The 15,764-nt window shown below is 47.2% G+C and overlaps 1 protein-coding gene and 1 long non-coding RNA gene across 4 annotated transcripts in view; one reads left to right on the plus strand and one right to left on the minus strand.

The window, feature by feature from the left end:
- Window positions 1–15,764, minus strand: part of LOC138669991 (immunoglobulin lambda-1 light chain-like) — a 773,781-nt gene that overhangs the window by 387,959 nt on the left and 370,058 nt on the right. The gene's annotated exons all lie outside the window — the stretch shown is intronic.
- Window positions 9,707–15,764, plus strand: part of LOC138670031 (uncharacterized) — an 83,353-nt gene continuing 77,295 nt past the window's right edge. The window contains exon 1 of the long non-coding RNA XR_011319282.1: window positions 9,707–9,818. This is a non-coding gene — a long non-coding RNA (uncharacterized lncRNA). The remainder of the gene's footprint in view (window positions 9,819–15,764) is intronic.

Below are 15,764 nucleotides of genomic sequence, written 5' to 3' on the forward strand. Positions count from 1 at the left end.
GTTAGTCAGAGCGCATCGGTGGCGACCGGTTTGGGGGAAGCTGGCGTTAGTGAACTGCTGGGTAACGTTAGAGAATTGATCGCGCGGCTGGATAGTGGGGTAGCGTTGCCTGGTCAGTTGGCCGCGTGGGTAGGGCCGCGGGAAGCCGGGCGAGTGTTTCTGGGTTGGGGCCTGGTGGCGCATAACAGCACTGTGGAGCCGGTGTCTGTGTCAGTACAGACTGAGAAGGAGAAAGAATGCAGGATTCACTTAGATGACAGGGCGCATGGTGAAGTGTCTGTGTGCTTCGAGGGCCCGTTGGGGGTCCATTTGAAGAAGGAAGTGAGGGAAAAGATTTGGAAAGACGAATACGTTGAAATCTTTTCCCTTCTCCCGCTGGAAAAGTTTAACTTGGACAAGGGGAAAAAAGATGAGAGCAAGAAGGAGGAGGAAGAGAAGCGTAGGTGGCGGCTTATACCGCAGACTTTCGTAAATTGGTTACAGGCATTCGCTATCCTGGCCAGTGTTGTGGGTGAGAAGGCACCGGAGAATTGTTCTGGCCTTTTCTGTTACATGGACTCGATTGGGGAGGCGCATCGCGTATATGGAGGTCAGGCGTGGCTCAGATATGATGAGCAGTTCAGGCAGAGAAAAGCGATACGGCCGGCTATTCGTTCGGATCAAAAGGATATTGGCTTATGGCTTCGGGTGATGGCACCCACTCGGTTGGGGCAACCCTTTCAGGGTGGGGCCGGTGGGACCGGCCAGTCTACATCCCAAGGGACCGCCGGGGGGTCCGGGAGTCAGTCGGGAGGGCAGAAGCATGGCTTGTGCTGGCAATTTAACGAGGGCCAGTGCAGATTTGGCGCTACGTGCAGGTTTAAGCACATGTGTTCGCACTGCAGTGGTTCCTCACATGGTGCCGCACGATGCTTCAAAAAGAACAAGTCCAAGAACGAATCTGGTAATTCCAAAGGGGGCGACGCCGGTGAAGCTGGGCGCGATGGCCCCCTATCTAAGTAGATACCCTGATAAGAAAGGGGCCGAACTGTTGCGGTCCGGGTTTCAGGACGGTTTTAGGATAACGCCCCCCCCCCACCCCCCCCCCCCCCCACCCCGTTTGCCATTCCTCGGTCTTTGAAAAACCTCAGGTCTGCTGAGGAATATGCTGGTGTCGTCACTGAGAAATTGTCAAAGGAGGCTGCTTTGGGCAGAATGTCGGGACCATTTCAGGATCCCCCTTTGTGGATTTGGTGGTTTCCCCGTTGGGTGTCGTGCCAAAAAAGGAACCTAATAAGTTCAGGCTGATTCATCATTTGTCGAACCCGTGGGGTCAATCAGTCAATGACGGGATTGATCTGGAACTCTGCTCGGTTGTTTATACGTCGTTTGACGAGGCGGCCCGTTGGGTGCGACGTTGCAGTAGGGGAGCGCTGTTGGCGAAGACGGACATTGAATCCGCTTTTAGATTGTTGCCGGTGCACCCGGAGAGTTTAACGTTATTGGGGTGTTTTTGGAACGGCGGGTTTTTTGTGGACAGATGTTTGCCGATGGGCTGTTCCTTGTCGTGTTCGTACTTTGAAACGTTCAGCTCGTTCATGGAATGGGTCGTACGGGACTCGTCGGGCTTTGATTCGGTTATCCATTACTTGGATGATTTCTTATGCATTGGTCCGGCGGATTCCAGGTGCTGTGAACTTGTTTTGAGTGCAGTTTGTTGGGTGGATGATCTTTTTGGTGTGCCGTTGGCTCCGGGCAAGACCGAGGGGCCTTGTACGTGCCTTTCGTTCCTGGGCATTGTTATCGACACTGTGAATTGGGAATTTCGTTTACCAGAGGAGAAGGTGGTCGCGTTACGGCTTGAGGTCGCAAGGGCGAGGCGGGTGAAGAAGTTGCAGTTACGTGAGGTTCAGTCGTTACTCGGTAAATTAAATTTTGCGTGCCGCATCGTTCCGATGGGGAGAGTTTTTTCCCGTAGACTGGCGGCCGCCACGAGCGGAGTTCGTGCGCCGCATCATTTTGTAAGGCTAACAGCAGAGCACAGGGCCGATTTGGAGGTTTGGGATAGTTTCTTGGCGGATTACAATGGTAGGTCTTTGCTCATGGAGGACGTGGTGGTGAATGCAGAGTTGGATTTGTTTACGGATGCTTCTGGGGGCATAGGTTTTGGTACCTATTTCAGAGGACAGTGGTGCGTGACGATGTGGCCAGCTGAATGATTTGCGAACGGCTTGGTCAAAAATGTGACTCTGTTGGAGATCTTTCCCATTTTGGTGGCTGTGCATTTGTGGAAGTCTGAGTTTCGGAATAGGAGAATCCGTTTTAATTGCGACAATATGGGTGTGGTGTGTGCTATCAACAGCCTATCAGCATCCTCACCTCCGGTGATTCGAGTTTTACGGCAGCTAGTGTTGTCTTGTTTGTCTTTGAATGCGCACGTTACCGCCACTCATGTTCCTGGGGTGCAGAATTCCATTGCTGACTCATTGTCTCGTTTACAGTGGGATCGACTTCGTGTACTGGCTCCGATGGCGGAGGAACTTGGTCTGGATTGCCCACCGGAACTCTGGAGCGTCGTCTCAGGGCAGCGGACCATTTGATAAGGGCTTCATTGGCTCCCAGCACTTGGGCCGCGTATCAGTCAGTATGGGGTACATGGGAAGGGTGGTTGGAATCCTGCCAGAGTGGAGGTTCTGAGGAAGAACAGGTGGGCGCCTTATTGTTGTGGTTGAGTGAAGGGGCTAAGGAGGGTTGGTCCTCAGCAAAGGCTGGGCGCATTTGTGCGGGCTTGGCTTTTGGCTTTAAACTTAGAGGGCTCAGGGATCTGACGAAAATGTTTCTGGTTCGGCATGCGTTTAAGGGATTCGGGCGACAGAGTGGGGCGGGGGACCGCAGACGCCCGGTTTCTTTCCAGATGTTGGAATCTTTAGGGGGGCGCATGTCAGAAATTTGTGTTTCGGATTTTGAGATCGCTCTTTTCCGTTTGGCTTTTTCCTTGGCCTTTTTTGGGGCTTTACGGATCGGGGAGCTGGTGGCTCCGAGCAGGCGTAGTTGCGGAGGTTTGCTGGCTAAGGATGTTGTGCTGGCTAACGGTCGTTTGGAATTCCCAGATCAGCTGGGAAGGGGTCGTAGGGTTGTGCTGGGGGCAGTGGCTAATTCATTGATGTGCCCCATTCGTTGTTTACAGGTGTTCCTCAGTTTTGATCCAGTGAGGTCTGGGCCTTTATTATGCCACGCGGATGGGTCAAAATTCCAATTCATAGCGGTTTTTAGACAAGGGTTAACGCTGATGGGTTTGGATACATCTCGTTTCGCCTCGCATTCCTTTCGGATCGGGGCTGCGACTGAGGCGGCGTCGGGCGGTTTGCTGCCTGAGGTGGTGCAGAGAATTGGTAGATGGGAGTCGAACCGGTATAGGAGTTACATTCGGCCCTGAGGGGCTGGAGGGCGTTACAAGGTTAGAGTTATAGTGTGTTTCTTATGTTAAGTTTCTTTTTCGTTGTAGGTGCCAAACCCTTCTTGGTCTGGATATTGGGACACTCCATATGTCCATTGGGGCGCCCGACGGGCCGATGTGCGACGGGACGGACGGCAGCTTGGTTTTCATAGGGACGTGGCGGTCGTTCGGTGGTTAGGTTTCCGAGGCATGGAGTGGAGCAGGGTCAGCCAGGAGGTGCACAACAGCGCACAGCTAGACAGGCCTCCAGACATCTTGGTGCTCCATGCGGGAGGCAACGATCTTGGGGTTCGGCCTTTCCGGGAATTGTTGAGGGACATTAAGCACGACCTTTTGCGCTTATGGTTGGCGTATAGTGGCCTGACTATCGTGTGGTCAGATATCGTGCCGCGTAGGTATTGGCGCCACGCGAGATCGCCTGCGAAGATCAATAAAGCGCGGATCAAACTCAATCGAGCGGTGTCCGGGTTTGTGCAGCGGAATGGGGGAGTGGCGGTGCGACATGTGGACCTGGAAGAAGGGGGCGAGAAACTTTTGTTGGGTGACGGAGTACACCTAAACGTTGTGGGTATTGATTTATGGGCGCTGGGTTTACAGCAAGGTATTGAGAGGGCCATAGCAATTGGTGGGGTCTCGGGTCCTTGAGGGGTCAAGGGACCCTCATTGTGGCGGTTGGGAGGGGTCCTTGAAGTTGGTGCTAAATTGCGCTGGGGGGTCCATGGGCATATGGATTCCTCAGTTGGTCTTATGTGGTGGTTATTTGGTCTGGTGATTTGGGGGGATTTGGCCAGCGGTGGCTTAATCCTCAGGGGTTCAGTGGACAATGGCACCCTTCGGGGTGATTTGGTGCTCCCGAGCCAGGGGGTAACGGCTGGGAGTAAGTTACGGTTGGTTTGTCCACTGTTTGTTACGGTTTTGTTTAATCGCCAGATTTTCAAGCTTCAAGGACCCACCCCTGATTTATTGATTGGTTATTTATTGATTGGTTATTTATTTAATGTTAATTTGTTTGTTTAATAAAGGCTGCTGTGGCCAAAATTATCCAACAATAGTTGTAGTGTCATTTATGGTTATTGGGGGAGGGGGGAATTTCCAGGCCTGTGGCCAAAAGGGGAAGCACCCTACATAAATTATCCATACCAATGTCAAGCACAGGCTGGAGCAGGCGCCCATCCCCCATGCGGCGCTTAGTGGAAGCCGTCATGACAGGGGTTGGGGAAGGAAAGGGGTGCGGGGGTTAATGAGTCATGGAAGGGGGTGGCTATGGTAATAGGTGGGGGGTTTATAATGTTAGGGGGGAGGAGCTGGGCACTTTCCCGCTCTGAAGCACGAGGAGAAGTCCCGCCCGCCCTGTGTTTATTTTCTCCAAGGGTTAGTTTATTTTCAGGTCATAGTGGCTAGCGGTTGGGAGGGGTCCTTGAAGTTGGTGCTAAATTGCGCTGGGGGGTCCATGGGCATATGGATTCCTCAGTTGGTCTTATGTGGTGGTTATTTGGTCTGGTGATTTGGGGGGATTTGGCCAGCGGTGGCTTGATCCTCAGGGGTTCAGTGGACAATGGCACCCTTCGGGGTGATTTGGTGCTCCCGAGCCAGGGGATAACGGCTGGGAGTAAGTCACGGTTGGTTTGTCCACTGTTTGTTATGGTTTTGTTTAATCGCCAGATTTTCAAGCTTCAAGGACCCACCCCTGATTTATTGTTTGGTTATTTATTGATTGGTTATTTATTTAATGTTAATTTGTTTGTTTAATAAAGGCTGCTGTGGCCAAAATTATCCAACAATCGTTATAGTGTCATTTATGGTTATTGGGGGAGGGGGGAATTTCCAGGCCTGTGGCCAAAAGGGGAAGCACCCTACATAAATTAACCATACCAATGTCATGCTTTGCACACTCTTGTCATTGTCTCGATGAGCTTCAAGAGGTAGTCACCGGGAATGGTTTTCACTTCACAGGTGTGCCCTGTCAGGTTTAATAAGTAAGATTTCTTGCCTTATAAATGGGATTGGGACCATCAGTTGTGTTGTGCAGAAGTCTGGTAGATAGACAGCTGATAGTCCTACTGAATAGACTGTTAGAATTTGTATTATGGCAAGAAAAAAAGCAGCTAAGTGAAGAAAAAAACGAGTGGTCATCATTATACTTTATACTTTAAAAAATGAAGGTCAGTCAGTCCGAAAAATTGGGAAAACTTTGAAAGTGTCCCCAAGTGCAGTGGCAAAAACCATCAAGTGCTACAAAGAAACTGGCTCACATGTGGACTGCCCCAGGAAAGGAAGACCAAGAGTCACCTCTGCTTCTGAGGATAAGTTTATCTGAGTCACCAGCCTCAGAAATCGCAGGTTAATAGCAGCTCAGATTAGAGACCATGTCAATGCCACACAGAGTTCCAGCAGCAGACACATCTCTACAACAACTGTTAAGAGGAGACTTTGTGCAGCAGGCCTTCATGGTAAAATAGCCGCTAGGAAACCACTGCTAAGGACAGGCAACAAGAAGAGACTTGTTTGGGCTAAAGGACACACGGAATGGGCATTAGACCAGTGGAAATCTGTGCTTTGGTCTGATGAGTCCAAATTTGAGATCTTTGGTTCCAACCACCATGTCTTTGTGAGACGCAGAAAAGGTGAACAAATGGACTCTACATGCCTGGTTCCCACTGTGAAGCATGGAGGAGGAGGTGTGATGGTGTGGGGTGCTTTGCTGGTGACACTGTTGGAGATTTATTCAAAATTGAAGGCATACTGAACCAGCATGGCTACCACAGCATCTTGCAGCGGCATGCTATTCCATCCGGTTTTTGTTTAGTTGGACCATCATTTATTTTTCAACAGGACAATGACCCCAACACACCTCCAGCCTATGTAAGGGCTATTTGACCAAGAAGGAGAGTGATGAGGTGCTACACCAGATGACCTGGCCCCAACAGTCACCAGACCTGAACCCAATCAAAAGGATTTGGGGTGAGCCGGACCACAGAGTGAAGGCAAAAGGGCCAACAAGTGCTAAGCATCTCTGGGAACTCCTTCAAGATTGTTGGAAGACCATTCCCAGTGATTACCTCTTGAAGCTCATCAAGAGAATGCCAAGAGTGTGCAAAGCAGTCATCAAAGCAAAAGGTGCCTACTTTGAAGAACCTAGAATATAAGACATATTTTCAGTTGTTTCACACTTTTTGTTAACTATATAATTCCACATGTGTTAATTCATAGTTTTGATGCCTTCAGTGTGAATGTACAATTTTCATAGTCATGAAAATACAGAAATATCTTTAAATGAGAAGGTGTGTCTAAACTTTTGGTCTGTACTATATATATACAGTATATATATACTAGATCGTGGCCCGATTCTAATGCATCAGGTATTCTAGAATCTGTTTGGAGTTTACTTATGATGTTTTCAAAATAATACATTTTACACACAGGACGTAGTATATTGCCCAGCCACGTAGTATATTGCCCAGCCACGTAGTATATTGCCCTGCCACGTAGTATATAGCACAGACACGTAGTATATAGCGCAGACGCGTAGTATATAGCACAGACACATAGTATATTGCCCAGCCACGTAATATATTTTACAGCCACGTAATATATTGTACAGCCACGTAGTATATAGCACAGCTACGTAGTATATAGCACAGAGACGTAGTATATAACACTGCTCATGCAGTATATAACACAGGCCACGTAGTATATAGCACAGCGATGTAGTATATTGCCCAGCCACGTAATATATACCACAGACACGTCGTATATAGGACCGTCCACATAGTATATAGCACAGAGATGTAATATATAACACAGCCCATGCAGTACTAACACAGCCCACGTAGTATATAGCACAGCGATGTTGTATATTGCCCAGTCACGTAATATATACCACATCCATGTAGTATATAGCACAGCCCACATAGTATATAGCACAGAGATGTAGTGTTTAACACAGCCCACGTAGTATATAACACAGCCCACGTAGTGTATAGCAATGTGGGCACCATATCCCTGTTAAAAAAAAAATTAAAATAAAAAATAGTTATATACTCACCCTCCATCGGCTCCCCAGATCCAGCCGAGGCATTTACCGATGCTCCTCGCGACGCTCCGGTCCCAAGAGTGCATTGCGGTCTCGTGAGATGATGACGTAGCGGTCTCGCGAGACCGCTACGTCATCATCTCGTGAGACCGCAATGCATGGACCGGTCACCGGAGCGTCGCGAGGAGCGGGAAACACCTCGGCTGGATCTGTGGGCCAACGGAGGGTGAGTATTTAATGATTTTTTATTTTTTTTTAATTATTTTTAACATTAGATCTTTTTACTATTGATGCTGCATAGGCAGCATCAATAGTAAAAAGTTTGTCACACAGGATTAATAGCAGCGTTAACGGAGTGCGCTACACTATGGCATAGCGCGGTCTGTTAACGCTGCCATTAACCCTTTGTGAGTGCTGACTGGAGGGGATTATGGAGCGAGCACTGACTGCGAGGGGTAAGGAGCCGCCATTTTGCCGCTGAACTGCGCCCGTCGCTGATTGGTCGTGGCCGCTTTGCTGCGACCAATCAGCGACTTGGGATTTCCGAGACAGACAGAGAGAAAGACAGACAGACAGAAAGACGGAAGTGACCCTTGGACAATTATATAGTCAGGGCCGGTTTTAGACAAAGTGGGGCCCTAGGCAAAATTCAAAGTGGGGCCCCAAATTCTGAAACATTGCACTAACAACCACACTACAGTCAATTCAGTGCATTGAAGTGAGTTTTTAACTAGTAGCAACATCTTTAACCCCAAGAAGCCACTAAATAACAAAGACAAAATTTCTGTCCAAGGAGTAAAACATATCACAAGGTTGGGTTTGTGCTTTGTTGACTACAACTAGTTAAGTCACTAAAAACACATTTTCTCGGGTATCCTCACTCTAGTTGTATCCTGCTGTATGCCTCATATTAACAGTCTTGTTGAGTAGTGTTATATTCTATCAGCACCTATACAAGTGTATGGGTGTATGTAAGACATCGGACTGCACTCAGATGTTATCTGAGTGCAGTCTGATGTATGCACACAGAGACATCCTGCCCTCGTGTCTCTCATCCTGCCTGTGTCTCTCATCCTGCCTGTGTCTCCATCATGCCCCTGTGTCTCCAATCCTGCCCCCGTGTCTCCAATCCTGCCCCCGACTCTCCATTCTGCCCCATGTCTCCATTCTACCCTGGGCAGAATGGAGACATATGGTCTATGTGTCTCCATCATGCTGGCGAAACATATTGCATCTTGCTGCTTTCAATAAATTAAAAAAAAAAAAAACCTTTCTCCTTACCTGGCTGTGCTCCTGCGGCGATGATCCCTCCAAGCGTTTCAAGCTCGCACTCGCCGGCCTATGACAATGTTGTAATACGCCGGTGGCGTGCATGCTGACGTCAGCTGTCAGCCTCCAATTAGCTGTCTCAGACGCAGGTTCAGTTACTGTGAGCGACCCCAATAAGGCTATGTGCACACGTTGCGGATTTGGCTGCAGATCCCCAGAGGATTTGGCCCTGCAGATCCTCAGCAGTTTTCCATGTGGTGTACAGTACCATGTAAACCTATGGAAAACCAAATCCGCTGTGCCCATGCTGTGGAAAATTCCACACGGAAACGCTGCGGTTTATTTTCCGCAGCATGTCAATTCTTTGTGCGAATTCTGCAGCGTTTTACACGTATTCCATAATAGGAATACAAAGGTGTAAAAACGCAGGCAAAATCCGCACAAAATCTGCATAAAATCCGCAGATAATCCACGTTGAATCTGCAGGTAAAACGCAGGGGTTTTACCTGCTGATTCTTCAGAATCCACGTGGAAAAATCCGCAATGGAATCCGGAAAGTGTGCACATATAGCCTCACAGAACAAAGTGGTCCCGTGGCTAGCGATCAGTGACATCATCACTCCTGGTGCCAGCGCACACTGCAGAGCAGCCTGTGCAGGATGCTGACGAGTGACAGACAGTAGTAGGTATCATTCATTTTTTTATATAACTTTTTTTTCATTTATTTTTTACGTTAATTACATTGGAGTTTTGGTTGCTGACTGCGCAGACTGCAGTGTGTGACTGGTGTGGTAGTGCAGTTGAAAAAACTCACCCAGTAAGCAGCAGTGAATGGGAACACTTGTCTTCTGGGTGGCAGCACAGCTCCTGCATTTTTGTGTCCCTGACAGGGGCTGCTGACTGCTGTGCAGCGTCAGGACAACGTCAGTGGTCAGGTGACCGTGTCACATAGGAAGGTCCTGCCGCTGAACAGCAGCTGCAAGCCCAGGACACAGTATAAATTATAACCTGAAGCCTGCTGCAGAGTGAGGATGGACGGCAACAGCGGAAGAACACGAGAACATGCAGAGCGCAGGTCAGGTCAGTAGAACACGCCTGACTGCTTCTGCCTCACGGATTGCAGCCGCTGAGCCGACATAGATAACACAAGGCAGTCAGCGCCGCCAGGAAACACTCACTATTGCAGAACAGATAAGAGACAGATGCACTTATGTCTGCCTCTTCTGCAAAGCAAAGGAATGCCTTGTGCTATTTTAATTGTAAGCAAGCTCCATTGTGGTCATGGAACCAGCAGGGGCCCTTGGAGGGGCGGGGGCCCCAGGCAGCTGCCTGGTCTGCCTGTGCATAACGCCGGCCCTGTATATAGTAGATATATATATATATATATATATATATATATATATATATATATACATACATAGTAGTGCTCGCTTGAGCATCTCACGGCTCGAGATGATCGGAGCTTGCTGAGTATTTCCGGGTTTGTTCGGCAGGAGCTCAGGTCCCCGCCCTGCATGTTTGGCGCTCTTTAGAGAGCCAATGAACATGCAAGGATTGTCTCCCACTCACTGTAATGCCGCAGCCATGTTGGTTGTGGCATTACAGTGATTGGCTGGCTGCACAGTGTCATCAGATCTATATCAGACCTGGCACCGCCATGCTCGTCACAGTCTGCTCCAGAATCAAGCAGTGTAGGGAGAGTTGCTGCTGAGCTAGGGAGAGATTTGTATGCTTCGTACATAGTGTGGGTATACGATATATATAATACACATATCCATCTCAACTAACAGTCCTTCTGAGGACTAATAAAGATGCATAGATATCAGTGCTAAGCAGGCAGGCAATGTACAGTGGGGCAAAAAAGTATTTAGTCAGTCAGCAATAGTGCAAGTTCCACCACTTAAAAAGATGAGAGGCGCTGTAATTTACATCATAGGTAGACCTCAACTATGGGAGACAAACTGAGAAAAAAAAATCCAGAAAATCACATTGTCTGTTTTTTTAACATTTTATTTGCATATTATGGTGGAAAATAAGTATTTGGTCAGAAACAAACAATCAAGATTTCTGGCTCTCACAGACCTGTAACTTCTTCTTTAAGAGTCTCCTCTTTCCTCCACTCATTACCTGTAGTAATGGCACCTGTTTAAACTTGTTATCAGTATAAAAAGACACCTGTGCACACCCTCAAACAGTCTGACTCCAAACTCCACTATGGTGAAGACCAAAGAGCTGTCAAAGGACACCAGAAACAAAATTGTAGCCCTGCACCAGGCTGGGAAGACTGAATCTGCAATAGCCAACCAGCTTGGAGTGAAGAAATCAACAGTGGGAGCAATAATTAGAAAATGGAAGACATACAAGACCACTGATAATCTCCCTCGATCTTGGGCTCCACGCAAAATCCTACCTCGTGGGGTCAGAATGATCACAAGAACGGTGAGCAAAAATCCCAGAACCATGCGGGGGGACCTAGTGAATGAACTGCAGAGAGCTGGGACCAATGTAACAAGGCCTACCATAAGTAACACACTACGCCACCATGGACTCAGATCCTGCAGTGCCAGACGTGTCCCACTGCTTAAGCCAGTACATGTCTGGGCCTGTCTGAAGTTTGCTAGAGAGCATTTGGATGATCCAGAGGAGTTTTGGGAGAATGTCCCATGGTCTGATGAAACCAAACTGGAACTGTTTGGTAGAAACACAACTTGTCGTGTTTGGAGGAAAAAGAATACTGAGTTGCATCCATCAAACACCATACCTACTGTAAAGCATGGTGGTGGAAACATCATGCTTTGGGGCTGTTTCTCTGCAAAGGGGCCAGGACGACTGATCCGGGTACATGAAAGAATGAATGGGGCCATGTATCGTGAGATTTTGAGTGCAAACCTCCTTCCATCAGCAAGGGCATTGAAGATGAAATGTGGCTGGGTCTTTCAACATGACAATGATCCAAAGCACACCGCCAGGGCAACGAAGGAGTGGCTTCGTAACAAGCATTTCAAGGTCCTGGAGTGGCCTAGCCAGTCTCCAGATCTCAACCCTATAGAAAACCTTTGGAGGGAGTTGAAAGTCCGTGTTGCCAAGCGAAAAGCCAAAAACATCACTGCTCTAGAGGAGATCTGCATGGAGGAATGGGCCAACATACCAACAACAGTGTGTAGCTACCTTGTGAAGACTTACAGAAAACATTTGACCTCTGTCATTGCCAACAAAGGATATATTACAAAGTATTGAGATGAAATTTTGTTTCTGACCAAATACTTATTTTCCACCATAATATGCAAATAAAATGTTAAAAAAACAGACAATGTGATTTTCTGGATTTTTTTTTCTCAGTTTGTCTCCCATAGTTGAGGTCTACCTATGATGTAAATTACAGACGCCTCTCATCTTTTTAAGTGGTGAAACTTGCACTATTGCTGACTGACTAAATACTATTTTGCCCCACTGTATAGGGCAGACTTCAGTGCATACAGCAAGAGGGACCATTCCAGTTCTGTCTGCTGCTGCTGCCTATTACAGATATTTCTAGACATAGCCCCAGGTATTAATGGCCAGGAATCTTTTTTTTTTTTGGATCTTAATCCTGATTATTTGCTTTAAAAGCAATCCAGAGAACACCGTTTTTCTGCTCCATTTCCTTGCTGGCACTGTAGAATACAGCCGGCTTCTTCTGTCGGGGTCGTCACGACAATACCCTTCATCCACCAGTCATTCCAAATCAGATTTAAAGCATGTTGGTACCGGATAAGAATGAGTCAGACACAATGCTGGTTCAAACTCATAGCATGCTCGTGTGTCCACACGTAGTGGGAACGTCACAGCAACTGATTTTATTTTCTAATACACAGCATTATATGATCTATTGGGGGAAGGTGTGCAGAGGGCGGGGATAGGCAGGGGTTAAGCAATGTATCTAGTATTCAGTCCTTCTGATTGGCTCTGGCATCTTCTGATGAATCTTCCTTTGTCTACATCTTGTTAAGTTTCGAATTCCAGAGAAATGTTACTTGTCCTTCTGGAATGTGCAACTTGTTCCTTCAGCCTGAAAGTGGGGCAAAAGTGAATTCTGGCAGCCATCTTAAATACAGTTAAATTTGCATTAGTGAGCATAAAGGGAAAAACTTATTGTTTCACAGCATAAGAATATATATAAGTACAAAAGTGTATAAAGACATATATTCTTACCTTGACAATCCCCCCTAAACACTAAGTTTTTCCCTAAAAAGAAAGATCCTTCGAGACTGTCCATATGATGGGGAAAGGGGAGGTGGATTTCTTCATCCAGACACCTCAGAAGCTCTCCCCTTGTGAGAGGCCTCCAGGCAGCTGAACCCTTCACTAGCTTCACATGGAGTTCTCCCGTTGTCCCTAAACTAAATCTCTTAGCATCATCTGAGAGTAAAGGGTATTGTCTATCTTCTTGAGGGGGACGTACTTAGGGATCTCCCCTGGATCAGTGCCATCGCACTTTGGTGAGCCCACCCAATCAACCGGAAAAGAAAGATATATCTACTCCTGCATTAGTTTTTAATTCTGCTGCTAACCCATTTATCTTTTTAAGGGCTATCATGGTCTTTCCATTTACCCCAGAGTTCTGAGGGATATAGGTACAACACTCCTCTCCCACCATCCCACAGACTCCTCCTTTCTCAGCTAAGATCATATCAAGGGCTAGTCGGTTTTGGAGGGTCATTCTAGTGTTAGGGCCCAGTTCCTCAACTATACCCTGGAAAGCATCACAGATAAAATTGACAAACCTTTGTTCACTGTAATATATGTAATTGATCCAATCAACATTTTTATTAATCTGCACCTGTGGGATTAAAGAAGCAAAGCCAGCATAGATCTGGTTCTGGGCTTTAAATTGGTCAGGCACCCCCCTTGGCACTCCAATGCCATCGACATATACCAATGGATTTTCTTCATAACTCATGTGGAGCTGATCGAGACTTCTCCTCTTTCTGGTATGTTCATCAGATGTCTCTGGATCCCAAGGTAAAATCTTGAACTGCATAGCTAATTTAACAAGGGTGCACTGACCTGTCCAGGCATTAGGCAACCTAGGACGGAGCTTACCATCTCCACATAACCAATAAATATCGTACATATACTGTGTATGATTAGCTAGCAAGTCAGTATCTAGGGAACTGTTCCCTTTGCAGAAACCTGTCTCGAAGACCCCTACTGGTGTACCTGTAGTGTCGTGGGAATTATAGCAGGTATAATTATCAGCTAATATGGTTATCCCTCCTGGGACCTTTAGTTTAGGTGCTTCATGAATTAGTGGGACATAATCTGAGCAATCAGTGGGCTTTAGACCCTTCAACAGATTCATAACACAGGCAGTGGTATTGTCATCAGGAAAAAAAACAATGCATATGTGTATAGATGTGTATTCGCTGCAGCACAAGCAATACATCCTACAGAGATATTCTGGACTCTTACATTGTATCTTACCCATTCTAACCATAAATTTGTCCTTGGGGCTGTTTGTGTTTCTATGGAGAAGACTTCTTGCCAACTGAGACCTGGAATGGGGATTACTTCATTAACCATATTTTGCAAACGTTCACCTGGGCCTGTTTTAACTGTACTGGTAACGGGGGCCTTGGTTGGTCTGAAGCTAATATCCTGGAGCTGTATATGGCCTAAATTCCCATAGTATCCACTATTAAACACATTATGAAAATATCTTCCCAGCACAATTGTTATTTCTGGTAACACATATATAATACTGGATAATTCCCTCTACCACCCGTTGAGTTTCGGGGCACTTGACTACATTGCAGAAATCAAATCTCCAGATATTTACCGGGGCCGTTAGGTTTACCCAGAGAATAGTGGCACCGGAATTCTTATTTACAATAGGGGCCGGAAAGGTAGGGGCGAAGATGGCCCCCAGCCTCAGGACCAAAAACAACAGCAACATTTTCCTTCGATCACCACTGTGACTAAGCGCTGGTTCGGTCTCTTTTGCAGTGTGAAGCGTAGATCCAGGTGCTCTTTCCTTCAAGTTTTACTGACATAGCTTTTCACGACCTTAAGACCACCAGACTTCAAATTGTGACCAATATCGGTTTCTGCTGAATCTGGAACGAAAGAAGAAACTAAAACATGGGTGTTAGCAACATTTTTACTAAGCTGAATAACATATTGAACAGCACGGTCAGTTTCTTCTGACAACTACTGAGACTGAAAATTTACAACTGAGAACCTAGCACCAAACAATATCTCATATGGGGACAGGCCATGTTTTGAAATAGGGGTAGTACAAATGTGTAAGAGCCCTGGCCATGGAGCCGTAGTCTCCTGCATCATTTTGGTCAATTGTCCCTTCAGTGTGCCGTTCAGCCTCTTAACTTTCCCACTAGATTGTGGATGGTACGGAGTATGGAGGGCTACAGTGGATCCAAGCATTGTCAGAACCTCCTGATACACATGAGAAGGAAAGGCCGGGTCTTGGTCACTTTCAGCAACTTCTGGAACACCATATCTGCATATAACTTCCATCACCAGTTTCTTTGCTGTGGTCTTTGCAGTCACGTTGGTAACGGGGAATGCTTCTGGCCAACTGGAGAACATGTCGACAACCACCAGACAATATTCATACCTTCCAGACTTCGGCAACGTGATGTGGTCCTGTCGTCCACCTGGAGCTTTTGGAAAGGATAGTCGGGCTTAGCAAGGTGCTTCGGGGTTACACGTTGAGGTTGACCGGGATTGCAGGTCTGACAGATACCTCGATGTGTGGGCCCATGCGCCCACGTGGCAATAGCAGGGTACATCCGCTTAGGGAGACACACAAGTTGGTCCTTTTTCCAGCGACCATTGTCCATACGTGCTCCATCAGCTTTCCACTGCTTCACTTCTTCCTTTGGAGACATTCTCGGCATCGTCATTAAGCGGTCTTGCGGGGTCCGGCAGAAAACCTCAGTCTGTCGTAGATCATCAGGTTCCTGTAGAGTCAGTGTTTCTTGTAACTGTTTACGCTGAGAGCGTGTGGTCACCATAGCTGGTATG

Source organism: Ranitomeya imitator, chromosome 1 (genome assembly GCF_032444005.1).
Source record: "Ranitomeya imitator isolate aRanImi1 chromosome 1, aRanImi1.pri, whole genome shotgun sequence".
NCBI lineage: Eukaryota > Metazoa > Chordata > Amphibia > Anura > Dendrobatidae > Ranitomeya > Ranitomeya imitator.